The sequence below is a fragment of the Elgaria multicarinata genome, chromosome 3, assembly GCF_023053635.1.
Source record: "Elgaria multicarinata webbii isolate HBS135686 ecotype San Diego chromosome 3, rElgMul1.1.pri, whole genome shotgun sequence".
NCBI classification, from domain to species: domain Eukaryota; kingdom Metazoa; phylum Chordata; class Lepidosauria; order Squamata; family Anguidae; genus Elgaria; species Elgaria multicarinata.
Window position 1 is genome coordinate 135,542,129 of NC_086173.1, and position 13,301 is coordinate 135,555,429.

A 13,301-nucleotide genomic window follows, 5' to 3' on the forward strand; every position below is an offset into this window, starting at 1 on the left:
GTTGATACACCAACTACGCCCTTATCTGGACAGAGATAGCTTAGCTACAGTTATCCATGCTCTGATAACCTCTCGTTTGGATTACTGCAATGCGTTATACGTGGGGCTGCCTTTGAAAACGGTCCGGAAGCTTCAGCTGGTACAAAACAGGGCAGCCCGTTTACTAACAGGGACTGGCCGGCGAGATCACATTACGCCAGTCCTTTTACAACTTCATTGGATGCCAGTCCAGGTCCGGGCTCAATTCAAAGTGCTGGTATTGACATTTAAAGCCCTAAACGGTTTGGGGCCAGGTTATTTGAAGGAACGCCTCCTCCCATATGTACCTGCCCGGACCTTAAGATCATCTACAAGAGCCCTTCTCCGTGAGCCCCTGCCAAAGGCAGGTGGCTACTAGGAGGAGGGCTTTCTTCGCTGTGGCACCCCGGTTGTGGAATGAGCTCCCCAGAGAGGTCCGCCTGGCGCCTACACTGTACTGCTTTCGTCGCCAACTGAAGACCTTTTTATTCTCACAGTATTTTAACACTTAATTTTAACTTAAATTTAAATTTTACTGTTTTAACTCTGTATTTTAATCTTATATCAATTTTGCTGCATGGTTTTATCCTGGTTGTGCTTTTTATGCTGTATTTTGTAATTGTGCTTTTAACCTGTTGGTTGTTTTATTGTGGTTTTAATTTTTGTGAACCGCCCAGAGAGCTTCGGCTATTGGGCGGTATAAAAATGTAATAAATAAATAAATAAGCAGTGCAGTGCTGCAGTACAGAGTTGTGGGTGCTTTGCAGCCTGTCTTGCACCCCTTGTTCTCCAGTGTCCTGGAGTTGTAACATCACCATTGTTGAATGGGGTGCGTATGTATTTTATTTTTCACCTCAGGCGGCAAAATGTCTTGGGTCAGCCCTGCGATGAATACACTGCCCCTGAATCCCACATCCCCAATACCTTATCCCCTACTGAATCTGCGCTTAAATATATGTAACTGAATTGGACACCGATACTTCCCCTGTTTACCTTTGTCTCCCTTTGAATGTTAAGTTATAGACTCCTCAAAGTCAGGATCTGCTTTGTGTTGTTACTCTGTAGTAAAGGGCCTTGCGTGTTGATGACACTAAGGCCCCATTCAGAAGACACCTCAAACCATGGCTTTAACCATGGTGGTTAATCCAGAAAGCCAGGCCATGTTCAGAAGACACCTTAAACCAAGGCATTAACCACGGTGAGTCAGGCAAAAAGCCTTATTCACCATGGTTAAAACCATGGTTTGAGGTGTCTTCTGAACAGGCTCCAGCTTTCTGGCTTAACCGCCGTGGTTTAAGGTGTCTTCTGAACGGGGTCTATGTAAGCTAATAATATTTATTTCTTTATTTCTCTATCATGCCATCAATGGGCACAGTGCCCTTTAAATACAAGATGATGGGTGCCTGCCCTGAGGATATTGCATTTAAAAATGTGACACAAGTGAGACAATATAGGACAGGGGGTGGAATAGATGGAGGAGAAAACGGAAAAAGTTTTGTTTTGGAAATATCTGTACGCCGCCCAGAGGTCTTATTGATATAGGGCGGGATATAAATGCTATAAATAAATAAATAAATAAATAAATAAATAAATGGCTGGGATGAAATACAATGCAAATCTATGGCTTATTCCAACCATAGTTAAGACCCTGCATTATGGCTTGAACTTCCAGACATAACAGGCAATTCACTATTTTGAGCTTTTCATCTGCTTTCATTGCCCATCCACTCAAACCTCAGATGTATACATTTAATCCTGTCTCCAGGGACTTTTGAGCTGTTAGTGAATGTGTCCCTCTGTTCGTAAGGGATCCGAAATGTAAATCCCTTTGGCGATCTGATGCTGGGTTGGGAGGGGGGAGTTTCCCTTGGTAGCCAGGAACCCCAGTGGACCAATTGCAGAAAGGGTGCTGAGGTAGAGAATAAGGAAATGAAGATTTTTGCTGCAAAGTCCCTTGGGATCCATGCTGGCAGGAGGTGGAAGGACTGAGGGGAACTGAGGGAGAAACAAGCCATAGAAAGCCACTGAGTAGATGATCGGGACTAGGAGACAAGTCACCCACTTACCATGGCTTACTCTCAGGGTGGCTTAGCATGACATGCAACCTTGCTCCTCAAGTGATACAGTGGGAAAAGAGGAAAGCGTCAAAAGTGATGCTGGAAGAGGGAGAAACTGGGAAGGTTGTGTGAGGGAAGATTTTATAGATGGTATGCATGCCATGCTTACATAACCTTAATATATACATTTTAGGCCTAAAGCTAATTATATCTGAAAAAGGGCTATAAACAAGCACCTACAACAGATCAGTGTACTAGTCAAATGGACAACCTCTGATGTGTTATAACAAGTATCATAAAATGTCTGTCAGCCACAACTGTGTTTTGTTTCACTCAGTTTCCTTGGCTTAGAAATCTACTATTTACACAAACTTTACTTTGCTAAATTGGTTATGAAGAGGTTGCAAAGTGGACTAGTGCAGTCAAGCAGTTCACATAGCAATGCCTTATATAGCAATCCTTACTTCACTCACCCTCCAGAATGAAAATGAACCGGAAGATGCTGAAATGTTGTTCCTGCTTAAATCTGACAACAGGTCACTATTCTACCACTTTAACAAACCTTGGGGAAAGCTGGCTAATCCAGAAATGTTATCACTCCAATGGGTTAAAGCAGAGGGAGCGATAGGAAGGGGCTGTGGATCAGTGATTGAGCCCATGGTTTGGTTGCAGAAGGTCCCAGGTTCAATCCCTTGCACCTCCAGTTTGGACTGGAAAAATCTCCTGCCTGAAACCCTAGAGAGACGCTGCCCATCACTGACCAGGTTTAGATGACATGCAGCAGCTCATTGTGGGTTATTTAACCTACGATGAGTTGCAATACCTGTGAGTGCCAAGTTGCGGATTCAAACCCCTTTCACGGGTTATCATGTCAAGCAAACCCGGCGAGCATGGATTATGCGAGACTTCAACAACCCTTGCATAACCCATGCTTGCCAGGTTCGCATGACACAACAACGCCAGAGCAGGGATTGCAGATTCAAAATGGCGGCCACATGTACTTTGTACGCACTACAGCTTTACCATGGGTTAAATAACCCGCGTGGGCTGTTGCAATGATAGCGATTCAGGAATAGGGTCTTCCTGGGTTCTTGATTGAAAGTGGAAGCCGCAATAGATAGGAGGCAGTGCACTCACTAGCCGTTACATGTGAACTGAGTTTATATGCCTGTCTCTCTTCTGGAAAGGATCACAGTCATTCTGAGAATGACTCATGCCATAATACATAAGCGACTTGCAGCATGATCCAATAAATCAGGGATGGAGAACCTATGGCCTACAATTCCCATCAGACCTGAACATTGGCTATGTGGCTGGGGCTGATGGGAGTTGTAGTCCATTCACATTTATTCATGCTTATTCATACAAATCCAATCATGTTCAAGGCCTTGTTCTTCTACATTCTTGACCATTCAGGGAGGGAAATGGAGTTGTGGAAAATGTAACACTATCTGAACAGTACTCAGCCAGGCCTGTAACCTCGGTATTAGAATGGCCCATGGCCAGAACCAGGGTCTGGTTTGCATTATTGAATCACATGACAAGATTATACATTGACTTAGATTAACAGCAGTGGCTTCTCAGAACACACAGTTGCCAATAGTTGGATAGGTTCTCCAAAGCAACTCAGGAGAAAGCTGCTGCTTCTTTTTTTAACAGAAGAGACATGAGTTTTCTTTTTAAGAACATAAGAAGAGCCATGCTGGATCAGACCAGGGGTCCGTCCAGCACTCTGTTCACACAGTGGTCAACCAGCTGTTGACCAGGGACCCACAAGCAGGACATGGTGAAACAGTACCTTCCCACCCATGTTCCCCAGCAATTGGTGTATATAGGCTTACTGCCTCTGATACTGGTGGTAGCACATAGCCATCAGAACTAGCAGCCATTGATAGCCTTCTCCCTCCAGGAAATTATCCAGCCCCCTTTTAAAGCCATCCAAATTAGTGCCTATTACCACATCCTGCGGTAGTGAATTACATAATTTAACTATGTGCTGTGTGAAGAAGTACTTCCTTTTATTTGTCCTGGATCTCCCACCAATCAGCTTCATGGGATGATCCTGGGTTCTATTATTTTGAGAGAGGGAGAAAAATGTCTCCCTGTCCACACTCTCCATACCATGCATAATTTTGTACACCTCTATCAGGTCTCCCCTTAGCCTCCTTTTTCACTGGCTAATTATATGAGGAGACAAATAGGGAGGGGCATGGTTTCGTGGGGTACTGAAGTCATCACATACTTACTAAATCCATTTGAAAAAAGGTGTCACTTCCTTAAAACTGTCATTGGACAACGTTGTCATTGTACAGGCTTCCATTTCAGCCAGTGGTACTTCTGTGAACTAGGGCAGGAAAGACCAGTTTTAATAGTCTTCAAGAACATCCTAGTTTCCAAAAAGTGTTTTTGTGTCATCTTACTGTATAAGCAGTCACCGTTCATGGATAGTGCCAACCATTGCCAGTATAGCACCCAAAACGGTGTTCCAGGTGAAGGCAGAGAACAAATAATTAGATTTTTCCACAGTAAGTATATGTATGGGTGTGTATACACACGCAGTTTCATTACACCTTTTAATTGCACCGTCACAGGATTTTTTATTGCAGCTAATTCATTCACCTTGCAGAACTGCAAAGCTTATAAAACATATTTTCCCTCATCAGCATAATCATTGCTTTAAAAGTGTTTTAACAGAACTAAGGCTGAAATTCTATAAATCAGTGGATCTCATTCCTCACTCAATCCCACCCAATTTGAAAATAGCTGGGAATCTCAGCACTTAACAAATGTTTTGTTTATTTGTTTTACAAATCAAAGCACATGCTTAACCCTTATTTTAATCTGTCCCCCTCCCCCTCCGCCAGAGCTGGCAACAACTTCAAAACCAGCACCTCGTTATTATGAAAATCATAGGTTATAGGCCAAGGCCTTGTTAGCTTGTTCAATAATCTATTCCTGGTTAAAATGACTTTGATCTCCATTGTCAGAAAAAAAGTAATCTAGTGAAGGGTCAAGTTCAGACATTCTCCAAAGTTCTGAAACTTTTCCATGGCCTGCTTAACATTTAGATCCTAAATAGAGCTTGCAGGCCTGGGATCAATCCTGCCATTAGGTAGGATGAGGAAGCTGCATCAAGGTGCTGAATTTGGGTGTCATAAAAGGGGACCAACTGGCTTGTTGTTTTAAATTTAACCACACTAAATGGGTTGGTATGTGAGCAAACATAGCTACCTCACTACTCACCCATAAGGCCAGATCATTTACGCTCATGTTAAAAGAGCACTTGTTCCAATACAGATCCTTGGGGCACATCACTTTTTACATCCTTCCTTTGTGAGAAGTGTCAGTTTATTCCTACTCTCTGCTTTCTGTTATTTAAATGGTTTAACTCCAATGGAAAAGGACACTGGAGTACAATGGGAGAAGACACTGGAGTTCAAAGTGATTTTTCTTGCTGAAATGTCGTTTCAGGGCTGTCCTTGTCATAAGACTTAATTTGTAAATGCTGCCTGCCATGAGAAAGTCAGTATGGAGCAGTGGATGGGATGTTGGACTTGGGCTGGAGAGACCTGCCTTTAGCCATGAAACTTACTGGGGGATCTTGGCCAGTCGCTGTCTCTCAGCTTAACTGATCTCAGAGGGCTCTGGTGGGAAAACTCCCATGTCTGCCGCCCTGAGCACCTTGGAAGAAGTGTGGATAGAAATGCAATACAGCATTAAAACAAACTAGCTGTACCCAGCGTAACATATGCTGTTGTAGCAAATCTTAAAGTTTATTAATTAAATATCATTGCGGGGGCTGGGCTGCTTGGAGGCCGCCAATATAGCGCCATCTGGCAGACCTGGGGGGCAGAGAGGTCGGGGGAGGGGGAGCAGGTGTCCCCCTCTCCTCAGGGTTCCTGTCGACCTTGGGCCACCCGCCCAGCTCGCATGAGATTAGGCCGGGGCCTCAGCTCGCAGCAGGTGAGCGGCCTCCCACCTGGCCACCAAGGGCCCGACCGTGGCGCTGCCCCCTTTGTGGAGGGGGAGCGAAGAGGCAGAAAGGGGGGTAGGATTACCTTGGAAAGCCCGGAGTTGGGCGAGGGGCTTAGCAACCTGTATCAGCTGACGTTTCATGTTGTTACTGTTGCTTAGCAACCTGTATCAGCTGAAGCCTGTACGGAAACATACCTAAGCATTTTATAGATAGATAGATAGATGGGAGAAAAATAGTTGATCTGAAAGAATTTCTTCAGGTTTTTGACTGATCAGCTGTGGAAGCTGCTAGGCCTTACTAACCACAGTGGTAAAGTGAAAACTGGTCTCCCAAGTGAGTTGTGTATTCTGGTTTAAACCTGTACAAAGAGTGTGACCTGAATTTTACAATTGGCAAAATACCAGTTTTATATAGTCTGTATAAAAGTTCTATAAAACACTGGGATAAAGGTCTGAGAGCACTATACCAACACAGCTTTTCACTTGGGATTTCTCTTCTTGTTTCTCTTCCTGGTTTTCTGCAGGTGTGAGATGGAATTCCACCATGTCTCCTCGAGGGAACACAGACTTGGGCTACATCTCTCCTGACTGTAGATGGGGATGGGTAGTCGTGTTTGGAGCATCCATCTCTGTTGGATTGGCTAAAGCTTTCAAAATCTGCTACAAAGAACTCCTGACATTTTATAACATCTCCTATGGCCAGATTGCCTGGGTGTCTTCTATTATGTGTGCCACAACCTACGGAGGAGGTGAGTGGGATGAAACTGTTCCCCCCTTCCCATATGGTGGAAGAATGAACTCTCCATATCTCAAACCCTGATTGAACAGATTCTTGTATTTAAGAAAAGCTGTACATATCATTCAACAATATCTCCTTTAAGCTTATAGCCATACAAAGCAGGAGAGTTAAACTTGATAGAGGGATCTTATCTTCAGTTAGATCCGAAGTCCATTTTGAGTATTTTGTGAGAGTAATATCAAGTAACAACAAGTATTTATGTTAAATATCTCACCCCCTTCCCCCCCCCCCCCGCATAACTTTATCTTAATAGGGCTGTTTCCATACTGCTTATATTAGCCATGAAAGCCATTAAGAGGGATTTAAAACATTTCTCTGCGGGGCTTTCAATTCAGCCTCTGCAGGGGACACTTGTTGTCCTGGAAACAATGTAGCAGAGCTGAGTAAACCTAGACAGTTTAATGCAAATTAATAAAACATTCAGGGGCTACTTAAAACAGGATGCCTAATAGATTTGGGTGGAAATATTTCAAACATGCTGATATTAGTGTGATGGAATACAGGGTTTTTTGTTTTAGTCTTTAAAGCCTTTTTTTTGCAAGTTCGCTATTTAAAGGTGCAATCCTGTGCATGTTTATACAGAAAAAAGGCCCTACAATTCCAGCATGCTAGCAGTTATAGAACTTTTTTCTGTATACTCATGCAGAGGATTGCACTCTAAAGTCTTGTCAATCCAACCAATCCACTAAAATATGTCCCTTGACTTCTGAAAGTAGACATGGCATCCAGTATGCGAGGGATTTGCCAGCATAGCAACATAGGGGGCAGGCGTCTCTCTCATCTGTATACTTGAACAGAAACGTACTTATTTTAGATATTTATATACTGCTTTTTTAAGGTAAAGGCAGCTTACAATACTACTTCTGAATGCCTGCCTGCATACAAGTAATATAAGATCTTCCTGCAAGTCAAAAACTAGCAGAGCAGGGAACAAAGCTCTTTCCTTTATTTGCAAGAGCCTCTTTATATGGGGGAATATTTGAGGATGGTAACGCAACCCAACCCTGCCCCTATGCAGGCTAAAGTGGTATAGCAGACTGTCAGTTCACCTTGCTTCTTGTTGCCACACCAGAGAACTATGCCAATATCAGATCAAGGTCATTTAGGGTCAGGATTCATGTTATCAACCATACTCATGTGGCATGTCTGAAGTTTGATGGCACTGGGCAAAGTGCTCACTGGTGGGTCACCTCCTGTACTGAGCGCCCTGGTAAGTTTACCTGGTGAAGGTGGTGGTGGGCGGCAGCAGCAGTATTCTGTGCAGTGCCGGGCCTAGCTGTTATTTGTATTTCCCATAATTCTATGGAACTGTTATGTCAAGGGCATTGTGGGAACTTCAAATAGCAAGTAGCACCAGGCTGGGATTTAGTTTTTGAACTGGACCAAGGGCAAGTGCTGGGGAGAAGGGGTGGGGAAACTGCCTGAAGATGCCAGCACTACTATGAACCAATTCTGCAATTTAGAGTGTTACCAAACATCACAGTTTAAAATACAACTCACATTTTCACTTGCATGTTATACCTTTAGCATTGGCATTTTATTCACCAAGACAACTATGCACACGTAGTCACTTAGGTGGTGTGGCAATTAGCCCGACAAATCATTGTTGTCATTGTAGAGCTGAGTCATTCCTTCATTGTAGTCTTTTTAGTGGTCTCCTTCCAAATGATGATGAGTGCACTACTTCTCAGAGCCTACACCTTATTGACAGACCATCCTGATGGAGCTAATTTCCAACCTTCCCCACCAAGGGAAGTGTAGCATGGAAAACCTCCTTCCTAGAGAGAAGCTGTAGCAATGTGTTTTATTGGGATAGGAAGAGTTTACCACAAAAGTGTTCTCTCAACAGAGTACAGGAAAGTAGAGCAATTTGCTTGGATTTCTCAGTGAATGTAGGAAAGAGGTTGTTGTTTTTAAGAGACTTGCAGCTGTGAAGAAACAAACCAACAAAACTTCATCCAGACAAAAAAAGATAATAGATCTGGAAAGAGGCATTCTAATATGACCTTATGAATAATTTAGTCATCCTCACATTGGCTCTGTTCATACAAAACAACCCACACTCAAAGTTGTGTATGGCTTCAACCGTGGGCTGTTGAACCATGGACTGTTGTCATATGTGATTCCAGCCATGCTAACAAACAGCCACAGTTCACAACCCAACAACAAACCATGCATTCTCTTCATGGGTTGTTTGTGGTTAATAAGCCATGGTTTGTTAGCACAGCTGGGTTCACACAACACAACAAGCCAAGGTTCAACCTTGAGTTTGAATTGTCATGTTGTGTGAACCCAGTTTATGTCTGGTTCTGACATAATTAAACGGACAGACAAGTATTGTCACCCATTAGTAGTAGACTCCATGTTGCTAAAAATAATTCTACTATTAAGTAATTAGGGTAATGAAGTAATGAATGAATCTATATCCCATCTGTGTCAGTTTTGTGTGTGCCCACTCTGTCCCATTTCTGCACCTCTGAGGAAAAAAGTGCGTAAAAACAAGACACGAGTTGTTTTGCATCTACTTTCATACTGCTTACAAATATATATTTTTTTAAATGGATAGTGGCATATAAATCAAATAAACAAATGAATGAATGAATAAGAATTTTAGACGCCATAAATTAGGAACATAGGAAGCTGCTTTATACGAAGTCAGACCTTAGCCCAGTATTGTTGACACTGACTGACACTGGCTCTCCAAAGTTTCAAGTTGGATTCCCTTTCTTGCCCTACCTGGAGCAACCGGGGATCGAACCTGAGACCTTCTGCATGCAAAGCAGGTGTTCTATCGCACTGAGCTATGTCCCCTGCCAATTGCATTTCTATTTGGACAAATATTTAGGATTAAGCACCATGTGATGCAAAGCCATATGAACCGTTTCCCCATTTTTTTTAACAGTACATAACACACTCCATTCCCCCACCCCACTCAAAGCTGTCATGGAGTTGAAAGACTGCATTACAGAATGTGGGGGAGATTTAACTGTGTGGGCTCTTTTCCAATTGGAACTGCTTCCCCATGCTGCTTTTTCCCCCAGGGGTGGTTGCAACTTTCTGATGGGGGGGCGGGGCAGATGAGGGAAAACATTCACAACATGGCTGAGCATCAGTCTAGTTTGATGCTAAAAACTATGAATCAGCTGCTAACTGTGAACAGATTTATATAACAGGTCATCTCAATCATCTACCTCAGCTCACTACTGCAAACCTCCCATAGCTGAATTAAGTAATGACATGGGGTGTGCTGACATAGGACAGGTTGCTTACCTGTAACTGTGGTTCTTCGAGTGGTCATCTGTGTAGTCACACATATGGGCTCTGCGCCTGCGCGAAGCCCCACTTCGGGAATTTTCTATAGCTAAGAGCCATTTTGGGCGGGAAGCCTTCCCCTCGCTACTGCGCATGTGCAGGAGGGTTCCTGCCCAGATTCCCCAGTTCTTCTGAGACCTGAGGGCCTCGTCTGAGGAATATAAACACCTGAAGGTGTACCTGAAAAAACTAGTAGAAGTAACATTAGTAGTACTTGATGGACAACAAGAGGGGAGTATGGTGGGTGGGTTGTGTGACTGCACAGATGACCACTCGAAGAACCACAGTTACAGGTAAGCAACCTGTCCTTCTTCGTGGTCTCTGCATCACACATATGGGTGATTAGTAAGCTTACTCACCGGAGGAGGGTTGGTGTTCTCAAGTGAAGACCGATGATAGGACTGCTCTCCCAAATGAGCAGTCGGATCTTGACTGGATATCAAGTTTGTAGTGTGATACAAACGTCATCGGTCAAGCCCATGTCGCTGCCTTGCATATCTCTGGGATTGAGATACCCCGGTGAAAGGCTGATGAAGTGGCCACTGCCCTTGTAGAGTGTCCCTTGACTGAGGTCGGGGCCTCTAACTTCTGCAACTGGTAGGCTAGAGTGATTGATTGCACCAGCCAAGCCGCAAGTCTTTGTGATGATACTGGGAGGCCCCTGTTACGGTGGCCATGGCACACAAACAACCGTTGTGATTGGCGAAAAGGGGCAGTGCGATCTTTATAAAAGGCTAGGGACCTTCTAACATCCAACGAATGTAGCGTTTTTTCCAAGGGAGTTGAGGGAGAGGGAAAAAAGGTTGGTAAAATAATGTCTTGGTTAACATGGAAATTTGAAACCACCTTAGGCAAAAACTGCACATCAGGACGGAGTACCACTTTGTCCAGATGAAAATTTAAGTAAGGTTCATCTATTCTTAATGCACATAGCTCGCTGGCCCTTCTCGCAGAAGTAATTGCCACCAGAAAAAACACCTTCAGTGTGAGAAGACGTGAGTCAGTGGTCGCGAGTGGTTTGAAGGGCTTAGTCGAGAGTGTGTGTAAAACAACAGATAAACTCCAAGAAGGAGAAAAGATTCTCACTGGTGGGTTTAAATTTAACAATCCCTTCATGAAACGTTTAACTGTAGGGTGGGAAAAAACCCTAAAACCTTCTATGACCTCATGAAAAGCAGAAATAGCCGCCTAATAAACCCTTAATGAGGAAACTTTAAGGCCTTTGTCCACTAGAGCCAACAAAAATGACAGAATTTGACTAACAGAACAGGTTGCAGGTAGAAACCCATGCTGAGAAGCAAAGGTTGAGAAAATAGTCCATTTCCTGCTATAATTCTTTTGCATCAACGGCTTTAGAGCTGCGTCCAAGACTGCTTGGATTTTAGCTGCAAGCTCGTCCATAGCCTCATCCATAGTGGAGTTAAAGAGGCTTTCAATCCGTGTCGTAGCTTCTTGAGACAGTCCCGCTGATCTGAGCCAGGCATGCCTTCTTAGAGCCACTGCTCCCACCATCACCTTTGCTCCACAGTCTGCCTGGTGTTTTGCTGTGTTGATTTGTTGGCGCGCCATGTTTGTTGCCTCCGAGTGGAAAACCTTTGCCAGTTCTCTGTGATCCTCTCCTAGATTATTACAGAGTGACAGCATCTTGTCCCACAAAAAAAGCTGGTACCTCGCCATAGTAGCTTGATAATTGGACACCTTAAGGCTTAGTGATGCAGTGGAGTAAAATCTGCATCCCATTAAATCAAGGCGTCTGCCCTCCCTATCTACTGGTGCTGTATGTACTTTCTGCGAGCGGCCCTGAGCCGACTCTATGATGATCAAGTTTGGTAGGTGCGTAAAGAGGAATTCTGCCTTCTTCTCCAGAACCCTGTACATATTATCCAGCCTTTTAGACGATGGTGTCAATGACACCGGTCCTTCCAAGACTGTTTGATTGCCTGAGTCAAGATTGGTAGAAACGGAATAGCTACAGGAGTTGTGGAGTCAGTGTGTATGGCATCGAAGACAGGGTCAGCTAGTCTCTCTACTGTTTGTCGAGTTTCTATGCCCAAAGCCTGGGCCATCCTTGAATTTGGTCCAAAAAATGAGCAAGGCCTTCAGACGGGGAGACAGATCCCTGTGATTCCACTGTTGCGTCCGGCGATGGTATGGATGGGGCAGCCGAGGAGTAGGAGGCTGTGTCGGAACAATAACCCTCCCCTGATTCAGGAGGGGAAGCGACCTGAATTGTTTGTATAGTGTCTGACTGTTGTGTCGCTGGAAGTGCTGGAGCAACTTGCGAGATAGTGTCCGTCGACGCAATGGCTAGAGGAGCAGGTTGCTCTGGCTCAGGATCGTGAGCAGGGCACAAGATCGAAGCCAGTGGTGTATATCGACATCGAGGAGATATTGGACGCTCATAATTGTAGTGATACTGATCATGATCATTGTGCCAATCTCTGTAATAATAGGTCGGTCTAGGAGGGAGCGACCATTCTGATTGTCTCTCCCACTCTCTAGCAGGTGAATGTGAGCGGTGGCAAGGACCGGAATAGTAAAACCACTCCCTATCTCGATATCGACCATCAAAAGACCTGACTGAGTGAGCTGAGTCAGGTGATCGTCGAGAGCTAGGTCTGCGTTCGAAAGGAGTGGGTGATTGTCGAAGATCGGGTCTATGTTCTTCAGGAGCAGGTAAGTATCTCCTAGAAGGAGAGCTTCTTCCCAATCTCAGACCAGATTGGCCACGATTTGAACGTTGGAGGGATGAGCAGTCCCTAATTTCGCCCTCCGATATTGAAAGCGTCGGTATAGGTTCGATCACTGATGTTGGCGGAGCAAGCGCGGTCGATGCCGACACTTCTGTCAACGGCAGGGCCGGAATAGGCGGTATCAGCGTGCTCGATGTCAACGTCTTGGCTTTTTGTTTGTCCTTTTTCTTTTTCTTTGCAGGTTCTGAGGACTTAGGAGTCCTTGCTTTCTTCAATAGCTTTTTTGCTAAAGAAGATGTCAAGGATCGCCCAGGTGTTACTGGGGGATCATGGCGGGGTCTGTCTGCCCAACTCATCGAGGGCAGGACAGGAGTTGGGGGCACTGATGGCTCTTGTTCAGAGGCCATGGTCGGTTTATCTACCACTGATAGTGCTCTTTCCCACAAC